The sequence below is a fragment of the Labrus bergylta genome, chromosome 8 (assembly GCF_963930695.1).
Source record: "Labrus bergylta chromosome 8, fLabBer1.1, whole genome shotgun sequence".
Lineage (NCBI taxonomy): Eukaryota > Metazoa > Chordata > Actinopteri > Labriformes > Labridae > Labrus > Labrus bergylta.
In genome coordinates, this window is record NC_089202.1 from 20,057,490 (window position 1) to 20,070,211 (window position 12,722).

At 40.6% G+C, this 12,722-nt stretch overlaps 1 protein-coding gene across 7 annotated transcripts in view; it reads right to left on the reverse strand.

Moving 5' to 3' along the window:
* Window positions 1-12,722, reverse strand: part of mag (myelin associated glycoprotein) — a 28,826-nt gene that overhangs the window by 12,071 nt on the left and 4,033 nt on the right. For 4 of the 7 annotated variants that reach the window (XM_020652538.2, XM_020652537.2, XM_020652532.2 and 1 more), the window contains exons 1-3: window positions 8,450-8,587; window positions 4,666-4,779; window positions 1,195-1,303 (exon numbers count right to left, since the gene is read on the reverse strand). The gene's annotated coding sequence lies outside the window, so the exon portion shown is untranslated. Of the gene's footprint in view, window positions 1-1,194; window positions 1,304-4,665; window positions 4,780-8,449; window positions 8,588-12,722 lie in introns of those variants that run through there. The other 3 variants (XM_020652535.2, XM_020652533.2, XM_020652536.2) reach the window with 3 other exon arrangements.

Here is a 12,722-nt window from a genome sequence, read left to right on the forward strand (position 1 = left end):
GAGAAAAACAAAGGAGATTATCAAGAGAAGAAGATGTGAGATGAATGAAATTTCATATTGATGTCAGAAGAACAAAGTAATATGGAAGATGAATAAACTGAAATTCAGGGTACTTTATACTGACATGAGAGAAAGGAGAGATATTTCTACCTAGAGCTGAAATTTGAAAGTATTACAGTATTCATTTGACTATTTTTTTAAGACATGAAATTCAAAATAAAATGTGAATTGATGGGTGGTGTTTTGCTTTATTTATTCGATTGCATTTAAAAGGAAAAAAAAGAATCAAGGGTTTGATTTTGTTTTTATGTGCTGCCCTATGGTCTTTGTCACTTATATTGTGTTTTCATGCTCTCGGTGCAATGAAAATTCCTCAGCAGCAATGAAGGTTACACTTTAACACGGACCCAAATCAGGTCGAGGGCTCTGATCTCGTTTTAAGTTACTTTACTTTTTATAAAGTCCAGATATTTAAATTTCTAAACCCTGTTCACACACATGTCATCCTGAAGATTTCCCCGACATCGTCCAGATGGGGTGCACGGATGTACACAAATTTCTAAATCCATTCACCCTGATTCTTTGCAGACTTTTTCCTGCAACAACCCGAGTAAAAAGTCTCCAGGGAATAGGGGTGAGCCGATTTGTGAATGCAGGAAGTAATAAACCACAGGGTGATGATGTTGTTTGTGTTGAGCCAAGTTTCACTCCTTTTCACTCTTGTAGAACATGAATGTCCTTAATTTGTCCACACATGGTGTAATTCAGAAGTACTCATGTTTTATAAGGAAATAAATTAATTATGAATTCAATTAAAAATAAATTAGGGATTTTGCCTATAGCGATTAGGTTTAATGCCTCATGTACAGAAGGTGCAGTTAGCAGCCCACTTTGCCGCTTGTTATTCCCCCATTTATGCTTTGATTTCCTACTTTATCAACTGTCCCATCCACTGCATAAAGGCATAGAAGCCCAAAAATAAATCTTAATAAAGGAAAGGAACAAAGGAACAGATATGATTTCAGTGATATATGATATCTTAAAAGCAAAACCGTCAGGTCAAAATATTAGAGAATAGGTTGAATTTGTTCCCTGTAAAAAGTAGACATCCAGCAATTACAAATATTCCACAAAACATCCTCTACCTTCACAAAGTCTAACTTCTTCTGCAGACTAGTGTAAAAATGTTTTTACCTTGAAAACACTGATGGTTGGAAACAGACAGGCGCTCTGCAGGACAGCTGGTCAGCAGCTCCACTAGAGGGCGTTCACTCACACCCAGACAGTCGGACAGCCTTCTTCTCTGTAACAGAAAATGAAGTGACATCAGCAACCATCAGGCGATGACATCACTCACAGTCCCCTCACTCGCACAGAGGCGGAGTAAGTCACACAAGCTGAGCGTCAGTCAGCACCTGTTTGCTGGCCCTCAGTAGAGTCACTCATGATACGCTCTCCGTGCGTAGGATCGTCCACTGAATGAGCCTCACTGTTGGCTGAGCTCTGACGCAACGCCAAACTCCAGTCACCATGCATCACGTCATTGGTGGAGTGCTGACACTATGTGTTTACTGTGCAAGAAATACACCAGTACGTGACAATACTCAGTGACAACACATGTAAACAATGCCACTGCGTTTGTACGGAGAAGTAGAAAATCAGCTAAATGAAACTGGAAAAGGAACATTTAGTATCACAGCATCTTTAAGTCTGCTTTAAAAGTTTTCTAACTTGATCTTTCACAAGCTAGAATAACTACAAATGTGTCTGCTGTGTTTGGGCTCTCAGTTTAGAATCCAAACAGAGAGAGAGATTTTTTGGCATCATCCTTATTTCAACTGCCATTAACCAGAAGCATGATTACCGCTTATGGCCATGAGGTCACGACGATTTCAACTCTGTGTGTCGATAAAAATGAGCCATTTCACAGTGAGGCACAATGATGTATCATATCATCTCAACGTCAAAGTAAATACTTAAAGAGTGAATGCTAAAATGGTGCTGTTTTTAAATCAGGGACAGGATACAGTTGACTACAGAGCCCCTGAGGAGACATGGTTGAAAAAATATGTACATATGTAAAATATGTTTCTGCTCAACAGAAACTATCTCATGCTTATGAGAATGTCTGCATGAGAATATGCACAAGCGAAATGTTCTCATGAGTGCTGAAAAAGTATCTTGTGTGCATGCAATACCTTCTTCTGCTCAAGGAATAGTTTCTGGTGAGCACCGAAGAGAATCTTGTGTGCACCAGGAACTTGTTTTCTTTATTTTTGACTGTCTCTGTCCCTTTTGGTACTCCGATGACTTCAGATTAGGCCTACTAAATAAAACTTAAAGAACCCTAATCTGAACATACAAAGATAGAAAAGTAAGTTTGCATCATTATGCTCACACTGAATTGAGTAAAGAACTACTGAACTTAAGCTTCAACTTTAATCTGTTGTTATGTGAAATGACATTAATCCTGTGTGTGTGTGTGTGTGTGTGTGTGTGTGTGTGTGTGTGTGTGTGTGTGTGTGTGTGTGTGTGTGTGTGTGTGTGTGTGTGTGTGTGTGTGTGTGTGTGTGTGTGTGTGTGATGGAAGCAGCTGTTTCAGGTTTATCTCTTCACACATTGCTTCACAGAAAGTTAAGTGGCTTTACTTCATTGTTTTCATTTAGATGCACGTTACATAACGGAACCAAAGAGAGAAAATATCACTGCTCATTCAGACACCATGATATGAAGAACTACCTTTAAGCCATATTTTCAAATTTACATTAGTGCATAATCAACTTTTTTTTTGTAATGCTAAGAAATAGTTCATACTGGTATCCATTTTCAGATAATCTCTAGCAGATCATAACAAATGTATGATTTAACATCTGTAAAATATGATAACTCAGTTTCATACACATAAAACTATACCTAATAACTTGACCGATTAATCGGCCGGCCGATACTGTTGGTGGATATTGGCAATACACTCGACTATTGGTATCTGCAACAACTAGGTTTATTCAATTAAGGATTATTATTCATTTTATATGTTTTTTATTTATATCTGTTAAGTTTTTTAAGTTAAAATGTGTGTTTCCGTGCACTGTTGCTGTTCAGACCAATAAAAGCTTTTCTTCAATTGTAAACAAAATCTTGTCTTCGTTATGAATCTTTAACACAAGCGTTTGATGACAGCGTTTGTGTGTGTATATCCATATCAATCAGTCTCTAAATATTACAGATAGATCTAAGAAAGATATCGGCCGATATATCGGTACTGCAGTTTTTTTCTCTCCTTAAAATCGTTTCGGACCAAAACATCTCATATCAGTCAGCCATACAAACAACACTGAAAGAACCCCCCAGAACTTGTTTCAATACAAACTGCATCATCACTCTCCAACTGTTATTTCATTTTTACTTATAGCTCATGACTTAGCATTGGCTACGCATATTGTGTTATTTGATTATCAGTAAGCACACTTCTAACAAAGAGTTTGTAAAACTACTCATCTCTCCGTTTTGCAGTCTGAGGCAGGAACAGTTGTAAGAAATATTGCAACTCAGCAATTTGCACTACTTTTAATGATAAAATAAAATAACGTAAATGTACCTTTTTTGTTGGTTGTTTAGTTAATATTAAACATTTTAACATTGCTGTACTTAATACTGACTTGGTTTTCTAAGAAATTCAATCTATAATATTATGGTGTTGACAGTAACTTGGATGCGGATGTAACACATTGCAGACGTGAAAGCAGAGGACTTCTCCTCATGATGCAGCAGCCGGTGTGTGCAGATGGCAGGTCTTAGAGTGGATTGTGTGTTTTAGAGCATCGTGGTTAACACGTCCCAACCTCCCCCGGAAAACCCGTGACCAACATGTAGTCTCATGTATGAAAAATGTAAATAATTCTGTTGGTTCTAGGCTGCAAAGAGGACTGGAGATTTATCATCCTGCTCGTTATGCTGTTCCTACGGCAAAAATGTCACTGGTTTAAAGATATTTGAGAAGTTAAAGTAAGTTTAAATCAGTCGGCTGATGGCTGCTGAGGTGTATAATAATGATGAAGGACCCCATAGTTATTGATTTTATCAACTTTTATACTAAATTAAAAAGTGAATCAATGGTCACACTGCTTTAAGGGTTTGATCTTGCTTCTTCTTTCTGTTCTGTTTCAGCCTTTATTCTGCACTTTTTTTTTAAATCTGTTGTTTTCTGAACATAAAAAAATGATTTTATTGGTGAATTTTATTTTATTCTAACACGCATGCTGTTATGCTTTCTTTTAGCGATGTAACATAAAGGAGAACACTTAAGCTCAACAAATCAAAATTTTCAGATTAAAGGTCGACCCATTTTGAAACATTTCGACCCATAATGACTCTGCCTGTGTGCTTAAACAATCCTGACTTTTTTTTTTATTTCACACCATTGCGTCAAACTCCGACATCTGCACGACAACAAAAGGCCAAGAGCAGGGCGAGTGTTTTCAGGCCGTGCATCAGCATCAGCAGGAGAGAATAGAGCGGAGAAGCCAGGCAGGAGCACTGACACCACCACCACCAACTCCAACAACAACAACGTCCTCATTGATGGCGCAGACAAACGGCTGGCACAGAGCACTCAGCATACGTGTGCACACTTACACGCTCAACACTCGCACAAAAAACACTTGCCTCATACCAGCCTCGGCACCAGGATCCTGCTCCCTCTCAGTCCTGACTTCTTCTTCTTCTCCTTCTTAATCTCCTCTTCCTTGAGATCTCGCTCTGACTCCTGGATGTCAGAATCTATGGGTAGATACAGAAAGGGGAGATAAAGAGAGATGTGAGACGAGGGGAAAAGAGGGAGTCTGTCTGCGCTCTGGTTTACATGCGTCGTGGGCAGCTTTGAATATGCGTTCAGGCATTTCTCTAGCTGATCTTTTGGCCCACTCAGAATTCCTTTCTTCTGGTCCACCGTCGCCATGAGCTGTCCCATGTGTCTCAAGGCCTTGAATCCAGGGCCTTGATCGTACGCTTCCAGTTGAGGTCAAATCAAAACACGTTGACACGAGCTGAACTTTTCCATGCAAGTGACACAGACGACACAAGAGCGAACGTTGAGCGTTGAGGGAGGGATGACTCAATATCACTTTGAGTATGTCTGTGCAACATCAACATATGGTGAGTGGGAGGAATATAGAACTCGTGAGATGAATATGGTTATGTAGGTTGCACATTAACATTAGTTTGATACTGATTTTGATCTTGGAAATGTTCATGTGTTAACCTAAATCACATAATTAAACTCAAGGATTTGAAGCCAATGTTTGGACGCGTATAGATTTCAGAATTTCAAAATATCCTTCAGGGCACGATTATCGATCTTTCCAGCCGTATGCAGATCTACTATTTTTCCTGCAGAGGAATGTCTGTAGGCGAGGTGCACAAGCATGCATCCACTTGGAGGTCCAACTAGTTTACATATAAAAGTAACAAAAGGCGACTTGTCTATCCAAGTGGTACATTTTCCCCCTACTCTCTCATTGTTACATGTAGCATGAGTCACTGCGTGCGAAAGCCTTCAGGCCACCAGCCAAGTGATGGCATCGCCCCGAGTCGGTAATAACCTCAAGGGAATCCCTCCGTAGACAGCTTGGAGAGGAGCTGAAGACAAGAAAGCTGCATTGATGCTCTGGAGACGTGTTTAAATGTGGCATGCCATACCCCCCCTACACACACACACACACACACACACACACATGCAGCATAAGTCATGCCAACACAGTCCTCAGTGTGGGGTGTGCAGTTATGTGACCCTCCTCTGCAATCCCCGCCGGCCTGCTTGATGTCCTGCTAGGACTCAAGTTTGTGTGTGTGTGTGTGTGTGTGTGTGTGTGTGTGTGTGTGTGTGTGTGTGTGTGTGTGTGTGCACAAGCAGACAATGTTAGTGTCCAAGTTTAACAGATACATGTCAAGTTATTTACTGTTGTAGAAGCAAAAATAAGTAAAGAATCAAAAGAAAGATTCTTGTAACGATAAAGGCAAATCTCTGTTTAGAGCTGAAGATATTAGATAAGAGTAGGCTACATCTGTCCATCTGATTTATGTGCTGCAGCTTCTCTTCTTTTAAAAACATCTAAGGTAATCAAACATCAGCGTAATTGCATAATTCTACATCACGCTTCAGGGATACACGCTTTCGGATCAATCATCTGTGCTAAATCAGGCCACGACACCTTTTTATGAGTCATTGTACATTATTGAAACTGCTCACACAAACCCAAAAGGCTCACACAAACAAGCGACTGTGCCAAGAAGAACATTTTCATTGTGAATATCGTCTGCGGCCGCCTGTTGTACAAGGGCTTCGCCGTGGCTCTTGGATAAAAAAATAGAATAGCAACCTTGTGTGCAGAACACTGCCCATTGTGCGAGGGAGCAACTGGAGGAATTTTTCCGGAACAGGCCCGCTCACAGCTTGTGCTTTGCTGTTTGCCTGTGACGCGCGCTGGTCCATCACAAGCGAAAATACTCAGAGGAGCAGATGGTCTTAAAACATGACTGCTCCCCCTTCCCACACATGGCGCGCTGAGCTGGGATGAGCACAGCCCGCCGCGTACACACTCATGCACACGAGATACAAACATAAACACGGAGACAAGCCAATATCCATTCCCACAGTCTGTCCAAGGTTCTGCAGAAGAGCGTTGGCACAGAGACAGATTCAGACCGGACTTATAGTTAAAGAAAATAAAACCAATTCTGCAAACACTATTTGCGAACCCAAGGTGCATGAATTATTATTTCTAATGCAACATGTTGATGATATGCCAGGGTTTTGGGGGACATTTGATCTTAAATGCCTCTGGTTCTTGTTTTGATCCTGCTGCTGTAATCGTTAGTCCACATCTTTTATCGGGTTTCTTAGTGAAACTATGACTTCAGGTGGTATGAATGTCTTGAATGTCCTTACACCTTTACATTTGGTCTAAACCTTCTTTTTTTTCCTCATTTTAAAAAAAACAACTTGAAAAAAAAACAGGTCGCATTTGTGAATATTTGATTACAATTGGTAAGCATGACTCTGGAGTAAGCTTCAGTTAGCAGATCCATTTCTTCTACCTGGCAAACCCGGTGAATCCCCGGCCCAGTAAGGCAGATGGCGAGCCACAGGCCTCCTCTCCCATTAGAGCACTCGCTCCCTTCCGCTCCCAACAAAAAGGGGGCGACAAACAGAGCGGTCACCTGTTCAGCCACACAGACAGATCAAGTGTGGCCCTATCCCAACGCTCCCTAAAACCCTCCACTTGACTCGCTGTCACCGCTCGAAAGAGTGAGCATTAAATCTGCCAGCACTCCGGTCGGATTCTGGTGAAATCTGGAATCATCTTAGGAATCAAGAAAATGAAGAAAAATAAATCTTAGTTTTACACTACACATTCTCAATTCATCATGGCGCCAACCTTACACAATGAGTCACATTTTATACACAAACCTGCTACACACTTTCTCTCATTCTTTGAAAGTACAGCAACTGGCCAAAAGGGGAAGCTTTAATGGAAGGACAAAATCTGAAACTGAAATGTGTCACCACTGTGAAACATCCAAAACAGTAGCTCGAGGCTTTTGTTCAAACTCTGATTTTAGAAAATACTTTTGTCTCCCTTTCTGAAAACTGCGACACTGCTAAAGTTTTCACTATAAATCTTCTATTTGCAGATGTAGAGAAACACTATGGCCTCTGAAAAAAGTCAAGAAAAACTGTCTTTTGCTGGTATAATGGAGCAGACAAATAATTAAATTACTTGTTAAACAGTTTTGGTTGGCAGCGTACAGGGAGGCTGTTCTCGCTGCCGTCAGATAGCTGTTCAGTTGTTTTAATACGCTCCGGCAATTACAGGAACGGCTCATTGCTAATGGCTCAAGCAGACAAATCAGTCCAGTAATAATTGGCTGAGCTTTTAGCAGCCCTCGCTAACACCCATCAACACACACACTCACACTCACACTCACTTAACACACACAAAAAACACACTCAATCACTGCTGTGTGCACAGTTACCCATCACACTAACCGGCTCACTCATGCATGCATTCATTAAAGCACACACACACACACGCGCACGCACACACACACACACACACACACACACACACACTTATTCATTACCTAACTGAGTGTAACTTGTGACTCATCCAACAATCTTTTCACTCGCTAACTTCATCACTTCATCTTTGAACGCTCACGCAAACATGCACACACTCATCCAGACTGGAGGTGTTTGACCTTAAAGATCAAAACCAACAAAATTAGATAGATAGATAGATAGATGATAGATAGATCTGTTCTCCGTGTTCCCTGTTCTATGTGCACAAATCTGCTTTCTCCTGCTTTTTTTCCTCCAAAAAACTCTCCAATTTCAAAAGCTCCTAAGGGTATAAAAGTTCAGATCATAAAAAAAAGCGCTGCCGCTCACCTGTGCAGGTGACCGTGGCCGACCTCCAAGCGTTCAGCAGCTCCTGTTTCAGCAGCCTTTTTCCCTCTGACACTCACATGCAAAGCACCACTTCAGCCGGTTGCCAGCAAGACCTCTCGCCACTCTCTGTACCAAGCCCCAACAGTGAAGAATAAACTGCCCCCCCCCCACCCCACCCCCCACCCCACCACTACCGCCACCATCATCACCATCACCATCACCCCTCCCATATGAAAATGAGTCCTTCAGTGTAGCAGCATTGTTCTAAACGCTTCGCCCCAAGGCTCAGCCATTCATAAATACACACGGGGGCCACAAAGGGCCACACTGTTCCCCCTCGTCCCAACAAATATGGGTGAGGCTTTGAGCTCCGAGGTCTTTCTGTTCAACCAGGCTTGTATGGTTACGCTGGAAGGAGCTGAGCATATTCGATCATTTTGGATTGATGGAGAACAGATCCACATTTTTTTAGTGAGGTCAGTGTGACAGAAGACAGGAAGTGAGTTTGGGAGGGGGAGATCCAGATGATGAAGACCGATAGGGCCAATATGAGAGACAGTAGCAAGGGAACCAAATTGTAAATTAAACACAGAATCACTCTAGTCAACACTTCAGAGACAACTTAAAAACTGTTTTGCATATCGCACTTAAGATGTGTTTTAACAGCGTTCAGTACAGATCATTTTCATTTACTGCCAAAAAAGAATCCTAATTCAACTAACATAAAGTGTCTTGATAAAGAAGTGACCTATCTGCTTTACTTCCTGTATACAAATCCCGTCGTTTCCATAGGGCAATGGAGAATACTTTTAATTATAGACTGATTATTCAATCAGTCGTAGAAAACACCTATCAACAGGTTGCTCTGCCATGATTGAAATGCAGTAATAAACAGCAAAATGAAGATAATAATAATAACTTTGTTTATATTGATCCTCTAAAAACAAGCGTTTACAAAGTTCTTTGACAACTTAAGAACTTTAAAACACAAGAAACTGGGTGCAGATGGCCTAGCAGTTAGGTTGCAGCTCATGTATGGAGGCTGAAGTCCTCCAAGCAGGTGGTCCGGGTTCAAGTCCGACCTGTGGTGCCTTTCCTGCATGTCATTCCCCTCGCTCTCTCTCTCCCTGGTTTCTTGCTCTATCCACTGTCCTTTCAAATAAAGGCAAAACGCCTTGAATCACAAATTTTGTGGCTTTTTTGGGCTGGAATACAAAATTTGGACCAAAAGGAATATTTTAGTTCAATCAAAAGTATCAGAAAACATTACTTCCCTAGTTATGATCACAACTTTAAAAGGAGCAATATGTATTTACTGAATTAAATCATAAAATGACCTTATATCATTAGACATTAAGGAAACATGATATGCTGAAGTGCTGGCATCTCTGACAACAATGCAGCAGCCAGTATGTCCTCCTAAGTTTCTATTCGGGTCCTGAATAGTTTGGCCCCCCCCACACGGCTGTTTTGCGAGGGGCCAAGTGAACTGGTTCAGTTAGAAACTGATTGTACCCGACCTAAAAAGCCTCTGTATGTTTCTAATAAGCTCCATGAGCAAAAACGTGGTAAAACTAGGACCAATATTGCAGATGCTTTTTAAAAAAAAAATGGAGAGGATTCAAAATGGAAAGGTTTCAAGACCGATGTAGAGCTGGCTAAACACTGAAGCTTTGGTGTCCATGACATGGCAACCTACGTGCACATCGACTCTAGGAAGGAGGGGGCGGGGGGAGACAGCTCTTTCCAATGTTTTGAATTTGGACTGCAGTACCGATTTCAAACGCTAGGTGTCAGAGTTCTTGACATGAACAGTAATTACAGGTAAGACACTCACTATTACAATTATTCAAAATGACGTCAACACACTGGTAGGGCTAGATGTTGTAAATGTAATGATTATGTCAAACTTGAATACCTTTGTTGTTCTTTTTATCCAGCTACAGATGTAAAGATGTAAACTGCTTTTGGTTTATGGTGATGCAGACATCTCTGATGCTTCAGTTTGGTCATTAAGAAGCACCGAACAGCATTTCAGATTACCTCTGGATATAAATTCTGCAGTGTGTGGTATTTGTTGAACTGCTTCACACTCGTCCCTATTCAAATTAACATTAAACAAACAATCCTGTCAAACACGAGGATACTGTTTTAGAACCAAACAGTTATTGTCTTTTTGTAATTAGATCAACCGTCTGTGGTGTAGTTCAGTAAAGTGTCTGCTGAACAGGAATAAATTAACCAAGTCATATTAATGCTTCTGACGCTTGCACTAGTATTAAAGGTTTTATCTACACTCACTCAAAGCTACAGCTGGTGCACCAAGTTTGGTTTGATAACATCTCAACTGTGTCACAGCTTGAACCAATCATGAATCATCATTGTTTGTTGTATGACCGTGTTGGGTGGTCTTCTTTGGCTACACAGAGAAACACTAGTGTGTTCTAATTTACAAGGCTGTGCTAGGTCTGCTTCCCTTCGTACCTTGTGACCTTCATCAAACAGAATACCTGAGGTAGCTGAGATCGTTCTTACTGTCTGCTCAAAAGGTCAGAACTGAACTGGGGGGGGAAAAGGCGGGAAAGGTTTGCTGCTCCCTTTTCTTTGAATGACTTTAAAAAAGACCTGAAACTTAAATGAGTCTGGTTGTAGATGTTCTGCCTGACATATTTAATTTATGATTGTTGTCAATTTTGAAATTTTTGCTGCTTTATTTGTACCTAACGTTTGTACTGCTGCGTCAGTCAGAAACTTTGTGGTCCTTTTTTAACTCGCTCAACTGAGAGACTGTTTGTCTGTGTAGGTTCTCAGTCATCCAGGTCATGGTAAATGTAAGGCTTGATCCAAAGGCAACTCGACTTGGTTGAAGATGTTTCATCTATTGTAATAAGTAAGGTCTTTTAACCTGCTCTTTTGTAATGTTAACAGACAAAGAGTAAGGTATTTTACCTGCTTTTTGTAAAGTGTCTTGAGATAACACTTGTTATGAGTTGACGTTATACAAATAAAATTGAATTGAATTGAATTGAATCTATCCTCCGAAACGCTTCTTCAGTTCTAAACTTTCTGGTGGACGGAGCTTGAAATGTAAGCCTCTGTGGATCATTAGCATGCTAAAGACAATGGTTCTCCAGGTACCTCATGCCAGTAATGACCAAGAAAAAAAATGCTTTAAGCGCTAGTACAGCATATTTTTGGTACTCAAATTGAGCCCTTTTTCCCTTATGGACACAAAAGGCCCAACACCTGCCTGTAACTGTTTTAATTGATTTTATATGTCGACTAATTATAGCTATTTTACGCTTTTAAATTGTTCTTAATTTACAATATATATTCTGTTCTTATTGCTCTTTTATTTATTCTATCTACTGTGGTAGCTTTAACTCATTATGTTTGTCATTCATGTATGTATTCTCGGCATCATTGTAAATGAGGGTCACCCTCAATAACCTCTGTGAGGACTTAAATAAAGCTCAATGATTATTTTTATCTGTGCTGCTGCCTGTGCTCCAGGACACACTCGTAAAGAGATTCTTAATCAGGTTTCTCTCCTGGATAAATAAAGGATGATGTCACAGTTTGGTTAGGTTTCATTTTTTTTTACTGTTTCCATTATGAATTCATAGTTTTAAAGTGTGTTTTATGTTTTTTTAATGTGCCATCTTGTTTGAATGTATGACTTTGTGTTTTAAATATATGGGTGGGCATTTATTTGCAGTCAAAGACACATTTCTGCCTTTGCATACAAACGCAGACAACAAAGTACAAATACAGTTTAGTTTTCTTTCCCTACAGCTCTGCCATCACTATAACTTAAACATTTTCAGCCCTCCTGATATTAAACTCATATTCCCCTCGTAACGTTTATCAAAAGGTAACCTGGGAAACCTGATATAAATTATGAAATTGGGATTTTCCTGCCTGTGGGTTTTACATAACGCTGGTTTTTAAGGTCTGGGAAGAACTTTAAAAAGTTGCCGTTTGGTTGTTTTTGGGGCAACTTCACATCCAAATGGGAAACGAGTCAGTTTCTCCTGTACAGTTTAGTACACATGTCGTTGAGCCTTAACATTGCATTAAGGATGTTCACACAGTTGCATGCGTGACAGCGTAATGAAACCCCAACACTTGTTAACACCCCCCCACCACCCCCCCCACCCTCCTTCTCCTCCTCCTGACACAGTGGCCTTTGTCTCCCGAGACCTTCTGGGGCAGAACAGCTCAGCTCGAGCCTGACACCGCACAACACTGGGAAGTAGATGTGCACAGATAA